The following is a 17,815-nucleotide window of genomic DNA, read 5'->3' as shown; positions in this document are numbered from 1 at the left end:
CTGAAAACGGCGGTAGTTGTCGGTGCGGCTAGCAGTGTCATCCCGGGTTAGCGGCGACACCCAACGGTTGTTGCAATGGCGCACGACGTGACCGATACGCCGGCAGTGGAAGCAAATCGACCGGTCATCTGCCGTCCGCCATTCAGCCGGATTACGAGAGCGCGTATAAAACCGTTGTTCCTGGGGCGGTGATCTCGGGCGAGGCGGCGACCTAGGGCGAAAGTCAGTTGTCCGAGACTGAGCAACGGTGCAGACGGCGAAACCCAAGTTGCGAAGTTCCTCCCGCACAATAGACTGGACCAGGGAAACGGCCGGCACGTGAAAATCGCCGTGGCCGTTGTTGGGGAAAGTAGGAGAAATTGCTTCGATTTCCCGACGAACGATTCGTGTAATACCCGATGGTGGCGACGACTGCCGACGAGAGGCCTGTCCATCTTCGCATGATGACGTCGGGGCGGTGTTCGGTAGCCGAGCGAATGACCTCGCAATACGCCGACTTTTGGCCTGCTCAAAACACCGGCATTCTTCAATAATTCCGTTGACGGTCGCACAATTTTGGCACAGTAATAGGTTGAACGCATCGTCTGCGATTCCCTATAGTACGTGACCAACCTTGTCCGACTCCGTCATGTTCGTGTCCACTTTTCGGCAAAGAGCCAAGACGTCCTGAATGTATGATATGTATGGTTTCGTGGACGTCTGAGCGCGGATGGATAGCTCTTGCGTAGCGGCCACCTTTCGACCCATGGATTTCCCAAACAAGGCACTAAGTTTTGTTTTGAAGATGTCCCAACTGCCAATCTCTGCCTCATGGTTATCGAACCACACCTTTGCCGTTCCTTCGAGGTAAAATAGCACGTTCGCCAGCATCATCGTCGGGTCCCAACGATTTACCTCACTGATGCGTTCATAATTGGCAATCCAATCGTCAACGTCAACTTCATCCGTACCGCAGAACGTTCCCGGGTCTTTAGGGTGCGTGACGACGATCGTTGACGTTGTGATCGGCGCTGGTGGAGGCATCGCACTGGCCGGCGCAGGCGGCGTGGTCGTGGCCTCGTCTGTCATAATGATGACCCCGACTCGACGACCACTGCGGAGCTCCGTTGTACAGCGCTTCTTCTGGTACCCCGCACCTCCACTAAATTGTCACGGGGATTCACAAGTACACCGGAGAGACAATATATACAGGCTGCTGCTACCAGAGAATGGCTGACAGCATCTCACGAGGCTTGTCCCGTCTTCTTCCTCTTCGCCTCGCACAGCGGTCCTTCAATGGCAGGCTCATACACAATGCCTCGTAACAATATATTTTACACTAATCTAGCGGTGAACCTTACTGCCTACGCTGATGACCTTACGGTGCTCATTGCGGGTAGAAAAAATGACTTATCCTCTACAGGTAATGAGTTTTTGCAATACATGTATCAGTGGTCGCAGGAAAATTACCTAAAAGTGAACACAAGCAAAACTAAAGCCATTGGTATTTCGAGCGAAAAACAAGGTTGTAAAAGATATTATGCTTAGGTTTGGGGACAACTATATTGAAATCGTGCGTACTATCAAATGTCTGGGAGTAACATTCTCGGAATCGCTTAATTGGGACGCCCAAAAGGGAGGGGTGAAGGGATGCGAAAGGAGAGAGAGAAAAAAATAAGTGAAAATAAAGAATAACAAAAAGGAAGGAAACAAGAAAATCACACACGCACACAAAACAGAACTGTTTCTGTGGGCACTGTCATGAAGTCCACGAAGGCGTTCTCGTGTTGCATAGTCTGAACGTTCCGTCCTAAGTAACACAATGCAGAATCACAATTTGTCACTGAGCCCGGTGTCTTTCAAGTAACGCAGCAGTGCCTTCAGGGCGGCTCGCGCCGTTGTTTGTGAAGGCCAGTTTCCAAGGATGTTCCCTTCTGTTATTGGGCGTTTGTCCAGTTGATGTATTGTCGCTGAGAGAGCTGCTCTCTGCGGGTTGAAACGAGGGCACTCACAAAGAAGGTGTGCGATTGTTTCGTTGCACCCGCAGGATTCACAAAGTGGGCTATTGGCCATTCCGATACGAAAGGAGTACGCATTTGAAAATGCTACTCCAAGCCATAGACGGATTAGAAGTGTGCAGTCCCGTCGTGGAAGGTCGAATGGAATACGAAGCTGTAAATTAGGGTCCAGGGCATGAAGGCGTGCACTTGTGAAATCGAAAATGAACAAAGTGAATGGGGTGCTAAGTCGTCAACGGTATGTGCTATCAACCAGAATTAAACTGTTAATCTACAACGCATTCTTAGTTCCAATACTTAAAGGGATACGGACACAAAAGTTGGCGGGTGGTTTTTCGCGTCAGAACAAAAGTTGAACTGTTTGGAATGACGAATACAACAAGCTGCTTTTAAACAAAGGACGAGAAACGTCTTTATTTTTGCGATTTTCTGGTGCGCCTTGTCTCCAAGCGGCCGCCGGCAGAACCTGAAACTTGACGTCATCACTCCCGCCGCGCGCGCGCGCGGCCAAGGTCGGCCGCAGTCGTCGCAGTGTTTCCGGTGGTTGCGGTCTCTTGCAGCGCTTCTTTATCTTCGTCGGCGATCTTCGCACGTCGTCCATCTGAAACATTGTCACCGTCGGCGCTCCACGCAGGTGGCGCGTATTGCATGTGCCTTCCCGCAATGCCCAAGCATTGCTGCGCCCAAGGCTGTTATAACAGCATCGTCGGTCGCCACACGCCGTCGCACACGTTTCCCAGGGACGAGAAGGTGCGTAAACGTTGGATACGTGCCTGTCAGCCATCACGCCCAGCCTGGAGACCTATAAAAAGTGACTTCGTTTGCGCGGACCACTTCGACGACAATGATTAAAAGCCTCGGCATGCCGCTCAAAAGGCAATGCTTAAAGCCTGACGCTCTGCCATCGGTCTTACGAAAACGCAAGGCAGAAATGATCAGCGGCGCATTGGAAAAGAGGAGGCGAAAAGATGTCGGTACTGTTTTCGTTCACTTGCCTTCTTGAGCAGTGTGAGGGCGAGGCTGGGGAGAGTTGCCAGAGGCTGTGCACGAAGGCAGTAATGTCTTTAAAAATGTTCGCAAAGCATAGTGAAACAATACAAGGCTAGCGAGCGCAACTCACGAGATCACACACACACACAGCTCTGCTTTTACACCGGCTAAAGCCAGAAAAAACTGGGCAGAACGCCAGACAGGTGCTGCCATCTGTAGGGCGGCTGGCGAAGTAGACGTGAGAGTCTCAGAGATACTGATACCTCACAGCAGTTGCTCAGGCCGACGGCATAAGCTACTATTCAGTCATCCACGCAGTGCTCAAGTACCCCGCAGCTGCCTCGCCTGCGTGCGCTCTTGAAAAAGCAAGTTTACAGAGGAAATGACTAATAATTCTTGCACAAGTGTCTCGTGCAGAACGATATATTCGCGCTACGGTTCGCGAAAACCTGACCGGCACTTCCACGGCCACCCGCTCTTCGTCGCTTGACGCGGAAGGCTCGTGACCGTAAGCGGTAATATTTCTTGCCAAGTTGGAATGGTCCTCGTCTTCAGACGTGTACTCATCGCTGGTAGACGCGCCAGAACTCGAATCCATGCTCGCGATGGCGGCGTCGGCGAGCTTCGAATGACCGCGACAGGCAGGCTGGCTATCCGACAAGGGGGTCGTGACGTTACGCTCCCGCGGGTCGGGCGGCGAGGCGCGCGCTCACAAAAACGCCAAAAATAAAGCCATCGGCTCAAAAATGAGCCAAGTGACTACTTCGTTTAGGTGCAATCACATACTAAGGATTCATTTTCAGAATTTTCGCAAAATTTTCAGATTTCGTGTCCGCATGCCTTTAACTATTGCCACACTGTCTGGTGCACAAGTACGAAGCATAATTTATTCAAGATTATTGTTACTTAGAAACGCGCGATAAGGTTGCATGCTAACATACCATGGTATGCCTACACAGAAAACTATTATTCGAGTTTAACGTCATTCAAGTGCCTAATCTTTATGCCTTCAGGTTCATTCTTATTTACAAGAATGCTATAAGAACAAACAACGCCGATGTGTTGACACTATAGAACCTTCAAAGCCATGTGCCCATGTACAATGTACGCCGTTGCACCGCTTGGTCTACGTACACCGATTTGTCGGACTGTGTACCGATTTCAATCAAGCGCCTATAAACTTTTCTATTACCTTAACACACTTGTACGAAATAACATCTCACTGGAAGAAATATCCAAAAATAAGTTAATTAGTGTTTTGCCGCTCCTGCACTAATGAATGATGTTTCATTCTGTTTTTTTTTTCATGTTGCGTTATTGTTTGGTAAATCACACAATGTTAACAAACGCACTAAGGCTGTTCTCAATATTGTACGTATATTTTCTTTCTGAGTCCCTACGGTAAGTATTTTTGCGCTTGTACGTTCGCAAATTCAGAATGTATTCCAATGTTTTCAGTATTTCTCTGCGTTTGCCATAACTAAGCTGTTTCCTCGCCATACTGTCATGTGGGGTGTAATGGGGTTCTCTCAAGCCGCTGCGTTCGCCTTTTACCATTACGTCCGCTCTCATTCTGTATTCTGTAGAAAGAGAGAAATAAAGATTATTATTTTATTATTAAAAATTTTAAAAAGTACATTGATGTCAAAGACAGTGATATTGAGGACAAGGAAGCTGTCGAGAGTGCGGCTGCTGATTTTTGGCCTACACTCAATGGGTGCCATCCAACCTCTGATTTGGAATGCATAGTGACAGCATGGAAATACCCATTAACACGTAAGAAATCACTAGAGGAAGACAAGAAGGTCGTCGTTATGATGCGTACACTGATCTATGCTCTTCGCACACTTTTTGCAAAGATGGAGACACTGTCGGCTCAAAGAGCCTTACAAGTATTGAATATCCTGCATCTAGAGCTTATGTGCTTCCAATAGCCAACGTAGCTTTTCTACGTTCCCGCAACACCTCAATTCGACAAGTCTCTCGGACAGTATACGGTCTTGCTGCATATCTCCTCGTCTGCGCACAACTAGTGTTTTTTTTTGTGGCTCCCCTCCCTTTCTTCATCTCTATAAGCCCTTCCCTAGCGTAGGGTAAGACCCCGGACGTGTTTCTAGTTAATCTCCCCCCCCCCCCCCACCCCCACTTCTGTTCGCTTATATTTTTCTGTACAAAACTTTATCTCTTCATTTAGCGTGGAAGCTTGGGCGTGTTGGTGATTCATTAAAAATAAACAGCGCAACAAAGACTGCGCTGTCTTTTTTTCAATGTATATGTTCATTCTTCAAGCCAATGTAACTGTAATTATAGCATTTATTAAATAAGGTCACAGGCCTGCACGGCACACGCAGCACAGTCACAGTGTAAGCTGGAGAAGCGGCTCCATAGGAGCTCCAATTTCGCCACCACGCACAACAGGGTCTTCGCGGCGAAGTCTCTTCGCCTCGTCTTCACGAGAACGAACTGAACTGTCCGCCCGCCGTATACGGCGAGCTACGGCTTGTGCTCCTCTCTGCACAGCGGTCTTCTGAGCCCTATGTTGCCTGGCTGCAGCAGCGCGCGGCGCTTCTTTTCGCTTCTTCGGCAGCGGTTCGTACCTTGCGAGGACGCGCCATAACGTGTACCGAAGAGTGAACACAGGTATCGAGACTACATGGCGCACATGTCACATCCCTTTACCATTGGCGCGATAGGATGCAGTTGAATATGATGCTAATTTATTGGCGTCCCCTTTGAAACGAGCAGTGCCAAACAGTCACGTAGCCTTAGTGATACATCTCCAGTAATCTTTTTTGTTATCAAGACAATCCAATCATTTCGTGGTCAATCCACCGTAGTGGCTAGAGCTGCGACGGTCACCGGCAGTGGCGGCGGACAACATCGCCAACCCAAACGGCTATTGGAATGAGCCCATAACAGCCTACGGCTATAAAATTTCTTGTTGAAGATCTAGTAAGCGATATTAGGACCGTTACCCGCTATGTCAAAGTACCTTTTATGTTATTACAAGACCGATGTGGCGTGGGCTGCATCGGGCTTGTAGACCACAGGATAAAAATATTACTGGCAAAATGAGTGCATCTGTTCATCAAATTGATTGCTACAAAAGAAACGCCTACTGCATATGCCTAAATACTTCCAGGGCCACACATTGTCCGGTTCGCGTTACGCAAAAATGAAGCCGTAAAAATTATATCCATCGAACGCTGTCCAAGCTCCAATTCGTGTAATTCATGTCCAATCTCCAATTGAATTTCATGAGAAAGTGCAACAGACATGAAGACGCTGGCGTGGTGCAAATTTTTTTCCGAAATACTGAACAATCAAAAAATCACATTTTCATATTGAAACGGAATGCTAGCTACCTTTTCGGGCGAGCCAACTGTAGCAACTTTAAAATCGCTTGGTGCTCCTGCTCTACCTCTCTAGATTCATAAAAATTAGCCCCATTGGTGGTGTTGTACGTAAGCTTTCTTCACGCAGTATCACTGTTTACAGGTATATCTAAGGTCACCTAGGATAAGATAGGAATAAACTTTATTTGTCCAACGGTTACAGCTTTTGGTGCCCGGGGCTAGGCTGCCAGGGGTTCATCGCCGGAAAAAATCTTCCCAGATACTCGGCAATAGCCCTGGCCCGCTGGACGGCCCACTCCTGGTCCACGGGTGCCTCGCTGAGGAGGGCGGCTTGCCATCTCTCAGCGAGGCGCCCCACTTCAGAGGGTCCTGCTGTTGTCTCCCCCTTCATCTTGGTCCTTCTTCCTCATGGCGTTGGCATTCCCAAAGCATATGAGCCATATCAGTCCGTTCGTGCTCGCACCATGGGCAGTCGGGAGACGGGTGCAGCGCGGGCCACAAACGGTGCAGGTGGTAGGGGTTGGTGAAAGTGCCCGTCTGCAACCGCCTCAGGTCGACTGCCAGGGACCTACCTGTCCAGCCGCCCGTGGGGTTGTGCATAATGCTTACGTTCTTTCCTGTAGTGACCAAGGACCTCTCGGTACGAGGCCGGAAACTCCTCGATATCGCGGTTGGCATCCCGTGGCCCCCAGCTCCGTCCGCCGCGATTTGGCTTGTGTTGGTAACTCCTCCGCTGGGGTCCCGCACAACAACGGCGGCTGCTGCCCTCTGGGTGATCGCGTCGCGGCGGGTAAGCTGCCTCGCGACAAGATGGGCGCGCTCGTTGTGATTGGGCGGGAGGCCGGTGTGTTTTCGGCCGTTAGTATTTTTCTTGTCCTTGTTGTCGCGGCTGTTGTCTTTGTTAGTGCCAAGCTCCCCGACGTGCGCGGGGAACCATTTGAGGGACTTGTTCGTAATCGTGCAGGACACGGAAGTCCGGCTCTGGCGTTGAGCATGCGCGCCACATCCGCGGACACCCAACCTTTGGTGTAGTTCCGGATCGCTGATTTGGAGTCGCTTATGATCAGGCTAGCCTCCGTACCTCCGTCGAGTACCGCGAACGCTATGGCCATCTCATTCGCTGCTTCGGCTGACGGCAGACTCGCAGATGCCGTGACTAGGATCCTTTCCTTCGTATCTACTACCCCCATGGAGAAGGCGGGCGCCGCCGCCGTCGGCCGGTCGTGTCGTTGATGTTGCCGCTGTTGCTGCTGCTGCTTTTGTCGTAGTAGTAGTAGTGATGGTGGTGTTGGCATCCCCGGTTCGACTCGCACATTCCGTTGTAGTGGCGGTGGTGGTCGTCGTCCCTCGTCGCCATCAACGTTACTGGCGGGGCGCGGGTACCTGGCTGCATCTACGAAGAGGACGCCTTCTCGTCTTCCGTGCTCCTCGAGGATTGCTACCGCCCTGCGTTTACGTCTTTGCACGTCATGCACCGGGTGCATGTTCTTCGGCATGATTTCCGTCTGTATGGCGTCCCTGACTTCCGGTAACAGTGTTTCCTTCAGTCCCCGCGCCTCATGATATCGAATCCCGAGCAGGTCGAGGATTCGTCTTCCCGTTCTGGTGCCCGACAGCCTATCCAGCTGCGCTATTCTCTGTGCCTCGGCGACCTCCTCGAGCGTGTTGTGTACGCCCAGCTCGAGGAGCCGGTGGGTTGGCGTGTACTGGGGTACCCCCAGGGCGGTCTTCAACGCCCTGCGGATCCCCACGTTCAGCTTGTCGGTTTCGCTCCTGTTCTAGTCAGCATACGCGGCGACGTACGATATGTGGCTCAGCGCGTATACCTGTATCAGCCTCGTCACGTTGTGTTCTTTCATTCCTTTCCTCTTGTTCGCGACCCTCCGCACGAGGTGCGTGGCGGCGGCTACTTTCTTCTGCAGTCGGGCAGCCAGCTCGCGGTTGGCACCGTTCTCTTCCAGCCACAGGCCGAGCACTCGCAACTTGGACACCGTCGGTATTAGGGTCCCCTCCCTCGTTGTGACGCGCACGCCCAACGATGGGCGTCGAGCACGCCCTGCGTGAGGGGTCCTTTCTTGCGCGGTCTGTGGAGTAGGATCTATGACTTGTTGGGTGAGCACACGAGTCCCGTGTCTTCAAGGTGTCGCTCCACCTCCCGGACGGCTCGCTTCAGCCGGTCTTGCATTTCACCGACGCTAGTGTTCTCCGTGGTCCACACCGTCACGTCATCTGAGTAGATCCTGTGACTGATGCCCTCTATCGCGTCGAGACGTTCCGACAGGCCTGATCATGACGAGCTTGAAAAGCATGGGGGAAAGTACGGAGCCCTGCGGCGTTCCCGCACCGCCCATTCGGACCGTTCGTGGCGTTGCCCCGTCGATCTTGACCGTCGCTTCGCGTCCATTCAGGTAGCTACTGACATAAAGGTGGAACTTCGCCCCGACATCGAGTCGGCTGATGTTGCCCAATATGGCCATGTGCTTCACAGAGTCGAAGGCGCTATTGAGGTCTAGCCCAAGCAAGGAGCGCACGTGCGTGCTCGGAGCGATTCACTACCTGTTCCTTGATCTGCAGCATGGCGTCCTGCGTGGAAAGTCCCTTCCGGAAACCAATGATGTGGGTACCGAAGGCGTCCTGCTTCTCGAGGAGCGTCGTCACCCTGTTGAGGCAGGCATGCTCCATCACTTTCCCAACGCAGGATGTGCCTCATCTTTCGGGCCTCTAGCGGTTTGCCCGGCTTCGGTATGAGTATAACGTCCGCGGACTTGCACTCTTGCGGAATTCGTCCCTCCTTCCAGCATGAGTTGATGTACTCGCAGAGCCTCTCGATGGCATCGTCGTTCACGTTCCTCGGGATTTTGTTGGTGATCCTGTTAGGACCGGGCGCCGATTTGGTCTTCAATAAGACCTGGAGGACCACTCTAATTTACTGCACGGAAAAGTCTGCGTCCAGCTCCTCGTTGGGAGCCCCGCGGTACTCGGGGTGACTCTTTCCTTCCGCTCGAGCGAGGTGCGTCTGCACGAACTCCTCCGTGAAGGCGTCCAGGTCGTCCTTGTACTTATGTCGCAGCTTGGCCATCTCTGTACGGGTCGCCGTTTTAGTGCTTCCCGGGTCGAGCAGGTGCCTGAGAATCTTCCAGGTGCGTCCCGCGCTCATGTTCCCGTTCATCGTGTCACACAGCTCCTGCCATTCTTGCTCGCACAGGCGGCCGCAATGCGTCTCGATTTCCCGGTTGATTTCGACGATGTTGTTGTGTATCTTGCTGTTGAGTTTTTGCTTACTCGCTCTCCGTTGCATGGATTTCTTGGCCGCAACGAGATGCGCCAGCCGGATGTCCACTCTGGACAGTTGGGGAGCGTCGTCGTCCCCAGCTCCGTGGGATCTGTCTCCTCCTTCTCTGGGGGTTCTTGTCGCCAGTCCGTCCATTCGATATCATTGGCGGCTTTCTCCACGTCCGCGAGTAGTTCTCTGCAACATTCGCTGATGTATTCAATCGGGCCCTCCTTCTTGTCTCGTTCTCTATTTTTCCGGAATCTATCCTAGTTCACGATTCTGGCAATTCGGCAGACGTCCTCCTCGCTTTCATTCTCTCCCACGGTCACACACAGGATCCTGTTGTCACTCCCCAGGTCCTCGGAGGAATTCGACCAAGTGAACACGTCCGCGCCCGACCAGAGGGAGAGGTCGGGGGATGTGTCGCGGCACAGTCCCCGTCCAATCCTGATGCGTGAAGCTGGTTACTTGAATACAGTCAGGCCGGCTAGCCTCTTTCGGCGAGTCGGACTCCATATCCCCAGTGCGTGTGCGGCGCGTTGAAATCTCTACATATCAGCAAGGGGTTGGAGGCGGCCTTGGACTTCGCTTCGCGAAAGAGGGCGTCGAAAGTGTGAGTGCGGTTTCTTTCCAAGGGGAGCTATATACGTTGACACGAAGAGGCCGGTCTTCCTTCTTCCACTACTTGGCATGACTTCTATCAGCACGTGGTATATGTCCGACTCTTCGTGGAGCACCAGTTCGTGTTCGACGAAGGCCGTCCCCCGCTTAACCAGGGTGCACATCCTGACGTCCCTCCCCATACATTCGTAGGGGGACCACACGTAACATAGCTCGGGAACTGGGCCCGGTCGAAAGGTTCTTGCAAGGCAATCACGACAGGAAGTTGTTATTCGAAAGCGTTTTCATGTATGCACCATCGTTGCTTTTTTGTTCTTGAAGCCCCTGCAGTTCCACTACGAGACTATGCATCTGTTGTCGGACTTGCGGGATACAGCCATGATTGTTATGCAGAGGTGTTGGTGGGACACAACTGTCCGTGCGTCCCTCCGACCCCGGTGCGGGTGGTGTTGGCGCAATGCTTGAGCTTACTATCGTCCTTGAGGAAATAACTAGCCACTCTCCATCTAGATAGTAGTTAGGCACTCCGCACACCAACTTCTGCACCAACGCGCCTGCCTCTAAATGGGGCGTTTGCTTCCACATCAGCAAAGTGGCCACACTGGCACTGCCCATCGGTTGGGTGTTCAAGTGAGCACCGCCGTGCGCATCTCACCTCACTCAAAAAATATTTAGGTAAGGTAGATGCGTACAGCGGTGCTCACTTGAACACCCAACCGATGGGCAGTGCCAGCGTGGCTACTTTGCTGATGCGGAAGCAAACGCCCCATTTAGAGGCAGGCGCGTTGGCGCGGAATTTGGTGTGCTGAGGGCCTAACTCCTATCTAGGTGGAGAGAGTGGGTAGTTATTTCCTCAAGGACGATAGTAAGCTCAAGCGTTGCGCTAACGCGCTTAAGATGTTGCTCTAAGAATAAATACGGACTATAGTTTCGTGCGCCAGAGTTTACGAGGCAACAGCGCGATGCAGGAGTTGCACGTCAATGGTGCACAAAATGAGAAAGCAAGATGAGGTAAAGAAGTTATTTGCTAGCGGGAGAGAAGAAATAGGGAAGCTTCTGGTCGCTGACAAAATGGTCACTACAAACGAAAGTAAAGTAAATAAGTAAAATTGCTTTGCTTTTTATGCAACATGCAAGGTCACCGAGCTTCTGCATTACGGCTCTATGACCTTTATGGGGAAGGAATATGTATGGAAGCACTAACTGAAGGGAAAAGACACAATATTTCTTTTTCATAACACTTTTTTGCTTGTACGCCGCGAATTGTGGACTGAGTGGACGTGGGAGGTTGAAGAAAACGGAAACCGAGCTAAGGGCAGTGTAATGGGAGCTGGTGGAAGAAGAAAGACGGAAAATAAGTGCTACTCGAGAACGTGCGGAGGAGCTCGAGCATCGAATCCACGCGCCCCAGACGGACGAATGCGCCTGTCGGGAAAAAGAGCTCCTCCCTTTCTCCCGGCTGCGGTTGTTTGACCATGATGTGTCTAATCGGGCCAGACACGGAGGCCTGTTCCAGGATTATTCATGAGTCCTGCTGAGCGGCTCCTCCCAGGGCACAGTTGATGAGGGCTGTAATTTAGTCGAGGCCTATTCATGCGCTGTCCGTATGGTCGGGGTCCTCGTCCCGGGGTCGCGGTCCTCGTGAGTTGCGGCCGGTCATCGCAGTGGTGTTCTCAACGCAGGCAGGCGTTCCCATACGGTAGTGCAGCCGTCTGCAGGCGACGGTCTCAGCCGCAGCAACCGTGCCACCTCTGCTTCGGCTCTGATCTGCTCGACTACCGAACCTTGCAAGAACAAGCGAGCTGTCACGTCCATCAACACTGAGACGACGCGTAAGGTTTTTTGAACTCTAAGCGTGTCGAACGTTGGTGCGGTACTGTTTTTCTTATCTCCCTGTCCTTTTCTAGTGCGAGCGTCACATCTGTCTCTCGCGTGAAACTTCCTTGCCCATCGTTTGTGGAAAGAAAAATAGTAAAAAACTTTCACCTCCTAGTGCTTCTTTTGAATCGTTTTTCGCCCCAAAACACACAAACTAGTGACGAACGACCTTAACCACAATTTTTGGCGTCCGCGACAGGACACATATCTATTTCAATCTAGAGCGTCACGTTGTCTGTGTGCAGTAGACGAGAATGGACGAGAACAGAATGTTGGTGGAGCTAGGGAATAAGATGGAGCTGAGTGGACAGGCGTTGCAGGCGTGGGTGAGCGCTGAGAAGAAAATGAGGTACCAAAGAGGCGAAATAATCAGACGACGTGTGCATAGTGGTACAGGTAGCTCATAAGCGTGACCGATAGCTAGGTCGCACAAGCCCTTCTTGAGGAACGACGTCGAGTTGCAGAGGCGCAGCGTCCGAACATGCGTTTTCTATGCGACGGCACAGGTGGTAGTCAGAGCTTTCGCCGGCCGCACATAATTCCCCCCTATATTGAGGGCAGAGATGAGCTAGACGCTTACGTTCAGATATTTGAGAGGGTGGCCACTATTCATGGTTGGCCAATACACAAATGGGCCTTGTCGGTAGGTTTCTGTCTCACGGGAGAAGCGTTAACAGCAGTAGGACGGATGCCTGCTTAAGACTCCACGGAGTACGAAAAGCTCAAGCAGACGCTGCTACAGCGGTTTCCATACACAGAAGAGGGATACCGCGTGAAATTTCGGGATGCCCTGCCTGGAAATTCTGAGAGGCAGGAAATTCGCGGGGTGCCTGTTGGCATACTGTGACCATTGACAGGAACTAGCAAAGACTTCGAAGGGTTATGACGTGCTACGAGATAAGATGGTGTGCGAGCAGCTTGGAAGACGGTGGAACAATAAGTTGGCTATCTTTCAGAAGGAAGCACGATGTTATAACCTGGACAGGTTGGCGACGGCGGACCAGTACTTGGAAGCTCAGGGAATCATGATTATCGCTAGTGGGAGAGAAGGAAAAACGGATGCCAATGGTCACTCCTAAAGCGCTCACTAAACGAAAGTAAAGGAAAACCACTTTGATCTTTGTGCATAAAGCAGGGTCACCGAGGCTCGGTTCGGTGGGACGAATATCGCGCACCGAAGTCGCCACTGTGCTGGACGTGCAAGAAGACCTTCGGAGATTCGATCATTGTCTTTGACTGTGGAAATAGTGGTGAAGCATCATGCTCCCTCTTAGCATCCGAGAAACCACAGCATGAAGAGCCAGTGGAACCGAGGCATAATAAGCAAAGTGTCAAAAGCAGTCATGTCATTTGCGACTGTACCCAAATATGGGTCTTGCGATGGCGGGTATAAGCAGATGCCGACAGAAAAGAGCCATCTTGAAGGAGAATTGGTTAGCATATTACGGGATACGGGGTACAGTAAAGTTGTACTGCCAGTCACTGGTTCCAGCCTTGAAACCGACTCGTAGCAACTACACTATCCGGTAATTCGACCAGTCCCCAAAGAGTTTACTGGAAGTAGAACTATACAATTCGCCGCTCTTCAAGGGACAGGTTCTTGCTATTTGCATGGAGAACCCGTTATATGAAGTTGTGCTTCGCAACGTTACAGGAGTACATTTAGACACATGCCATATCCCGAAGCCGGCCCACTGACCGCGGTCCGCACTCATCCACACAGATGAGGTTACCCATGAAGAGAAAATTGAAGACAAATTGATCGAATAAATGATGGGAAGAGTGCATGTCGGTGGCTTCAGGAAAAGAGTGAAAGCAGAAAAAAGAGCTACCAGTTCCTTCGGCTAACCCATTTGGCATCAGCACGGAGCAGCTGCGGAAATTGCAGAGCACAGATCCCACGCTAGAAACTTGTTTCGCAGCGCCGAGCAGGAAAATGACCTCGAAAAAATCAGCACTCACTGAGTTGGTGCTGACATGCGACGGTCTCTTCCGACGTTACCGCGCTGTAGAACGGCGACATGTGGGGCAACTTGTCCCCAAGGATCTCCAAAATACAGTGATGAAAATGGCACATGAAGGTTTTGTTTTGTATGTTCATCAAAGGAACAGAACGACTACAGACCGTGTATTTGAAGAATTTTATTGGCCTGGTGTACAGGCGGATGTCACACGTTTTGTAAAGTTGTGTGACAGATGTCAAAGAATCGTACCAAGATAGAAAAAGCACTTCAGCAGATCGCCGTCGGCATTAGTGGTCCCCTGTTCCCAATTGCAACAAAGGGGAGCAGGTACATTTTACCAATGGTGGATATATAACGATGGCGGTGCCGCTTCCTAGTATTCAGACATAGCGGGTGGAAGACACGCTATTAGAAATCTTTCCCGGATTGGAGTTCCACGAGAGATAGTGAGCCCCCGTGGAAAGTCGGTAACATTCAGCCTTATGCAAGAACTCGGGCGACTACTTTCATTTCGACAACTGACCACAACTCCTTATCATCCGGTGGCAAACGGACTTGTGGAAGCACGCAATGCAACAATCGAACAAGTGGTCGGCCGCATACGTCAAGAATACGCTAAAGAAGCGGATAGATACATGTCTCCGTTTCTTTTCGCATACGGCGATGTTCCCCACTCAAGCCTTGGATTCTCGCCCTTCAACCTCCTATACGGTCGATTCGTCGGGGAAGCGATGTACATTCTTAAGAAACTGTGGACAAGTGATAACGTCGATGCCGACGCTAAGACTACATATGCATACATTCTAGAGCTCCAAGAACGACTGCAGAATACCTGCAAAGAACTGCATAAGCGGAAATTTCGATAAAGAAAATTATGATAAAAAAGCAAGCATTCGGCATCTTTGGACAGGGTGCTGCTGATCCTACCACCACATATGAACAAGCTGATTCTAACATGGAAGTGGCCCTTTAAAAGTCGTCGCAAAATGCAATGACTGTGACTGTGTGACAGACCTTGCAGCCCGGATGTGCCCATTTCATATCAACCCCCTAAAGAAATACTAGAGAAAGAAGGCCACGGCTGAAGTCCTGCAACACGCTACAGTTACTGCTCGTACGGACATCGCAGAAAAGCAATAATTACTTTTTGTTACTATCCACCAAAGGGAAACATACAGGAACGTGTTAGTAGCAATTTGACTTGAGCAACCAGCAGACAGTCCAGAATAATTATCCCCTGAAAGAGTTTATAACGTGTTTTCAGATGCGCCGGGCAAAACAAACGTTGTCGCGGGCAAGTTGAGCTTCACAACAGAAACTCCGGTAAATGAACGTTCGTGCCTTAAACCATTTACCATTGAAGAAGCTGTAGAACAGGATGTGTAGGACGTGCTAACGCAAGGCATAATTTAACTCTCCAACTCCTCTTATCAAACTGTCATTGTCGTGGTGAATAAACAAAACAAAAACAGGTGCATGCGGCTTTGCATTGACTTCAGCCGTACGGCTGAGTCGAGTTTAGTTACTAACAACGAAACGATACCTCGAGTGGACAAGATGTTTGCCGAACTGGGTCAAAGCAACTACTTTTCTAAGTTCGATATCACAAAAGGGTACTGGCAGGTGCATAAGCACGATACATCGAAGCCCCTCACCGCGTTTCAATTTTCTTCTGGGCTGTACGTGTACAGACTCATGCCTTTCGGCATCAAGGGCGCACATAGGGTGTTCACTCAACTCATAAGAGGAGTGGTAGAAGGAATACTGCACATCTATCACTATTTTTGCGATGTGCTAATAGCCACACAAACCTGGGACAAGCACATTTACTACTCTCACCAAGTTTGTGTAAAGTGTTAGGACAGCTCATCAGGCCATAAAGCCTTCAAAACGTGAGGTTACCTTTGCTTCAGTAAAGTTCTTAGGACATATTGTCGAGAACAACCTTCTCCGACCACAGATTGAGACGTTAGAGAAACTTCAGGCTGCAAATAGACCGCAGACGCTAGAAAGAAGTGCGCTGTTTTCATGGCTTAACGGGTTATCACAGATATTTCGTACCCAATTGTTCCACTTTGGCAGCGCCTCTAACTGGACTCACCAGGAAGCGACGTCCTAACAAGGTTACAAGGGAAGCTGCAAAACAGCTTCGCAATCTCGCGCATACCATGACGTTGAGGTACTGGCATATTCCGCAGAAGTCTAACTGTAGAATATACAGCCTCAACGCATCACTGAAACTGAAATTACCAAAAAAAAAACTTTCACGACGTGATGAAGCACTGCTGTGTCGGCTGTGGGTAGGAGGAGCCTTCAATAATGCCTACAACTATCGAAATCGAATGGTGGACTCACCCATGTGCACTAAGTGCAAGTGCTAAGAGACCATCGATCATCGTTTGTGTCACTGTTCTCGCTTCGATAATCAACGCCAGACTCTCCAGTATGCCTTGAGCGTAAGCGACAATCGGCAATTTATGGAAACAAAGGTCTTGGGAGCCTGGCCACACAGCTCATCAGTGCAGAAAGCCATTGGAGCTCTTCAGTAACTGGAAGGCGACAGACCTGTGTGCCATACTGTAGATATGCTGCGCCCTAGCTTAGCTCTCTCTCTCTTTCCTTCTCTCCCCGATCCCCCTCCCCATGTGTAGAGTAGGAAGCTGGACTAAGTCTGGTGAACCTCCCTCTCTTTCTTTCTTCGTTTCTCTCTCTCTTGCTTTTCTAATACCGCAGCACCTCATATCGTCTAGCCTGTTTTACGCTCACCGGACTTACAAGAACCCTTCTTATGGCGCACGGACCCATCGTTGTCCAGCAGTGGCGCCGTATTAATGCAGTGATACTCTCTCCGAAGTGATACTCGTCCATGTGCTTATATATATAAACGTGTGCGTGTTTGTGTGTGTGTGTGTGTGTGTGTGTGTGTGTGTGTGTGTGTGTGTGTGTGTGTGTGTGTGTGTGTGTGTGTGTGTGTGTGTGTGTGTGTGTGTGTGTGTGTGTGTAGTACGTCATTACATTAAGTGGTGGTACATGATTTCATTCACCATTTCTTTTTTTATATGTCATCGTATTGACGTCAGGCTCATATCATAGACAGGTTGCCGTCCGTCGGACGCATACGTTCACTCACACCGTAGGCCACTGGATGAGCAAAACGGTGAGCACAGACTCTACGTCGCCTAGACTTAGTGCTCACTTGAGACTAAGAGCAATATAAGGAAAGGCTGAGGCTAACAGCACGGAACACGATATCGAATTGTACAGCAGCAACTCGCTTTGGTAATTAGAAATTATTAGACGTTTTTTTTTTTGTTGTTGTTTCATCTCGCATGGAGAATTACAGCCTCAGCAGCGCCGGTAAAAATAATCTTCGCAGCCCTGTGAGCGAGGGAACGCTCCAAATAAAAAAAAAAACAAAAAAAGAACATTAGAAGTAATCTCAACACATCAAAGACAAACATGCAGATGTCAGGGATGGACACCATTTGTTTTTGCTACCGTCCAATAGAGGATCATGACCAGTATGAAATGCCAGGCTATTGCGCGCCTAAAGAAACAAAGCCTATGAGAAAATTAACCGGAGTTCAAAGCACAGCTTTAAGGTTGCTGCCTTCCCCAGCGGAAAACGCCCAATACATTAAGCGCTTTCCGCTCAATGCAATTTGAGATAACATATGAGAGCCCGCCACAAAGATATAAGCACGCGCCATGCTCGGATATCAGCTGTCGCGTCTG

Source organism: Dermacentor silvarum, chromosome 7, assembly GCF_013339745.2.
Source record: "Dermacentor silvarum isolate Dsil-2018 chromosome 7, BIME_Dsil_1.4, whole genome shotgun sequence".
Taxonomy (NCBI): domain Eukaryota; kingdom Metazoa; phylum Arthropoda; class Arachnida; order Ixodida; family Ixodidae; genus Dermacentor; species Dermacentor silvarum.
Note: the sequence above shows the minus strand (reverse complement) of the source record.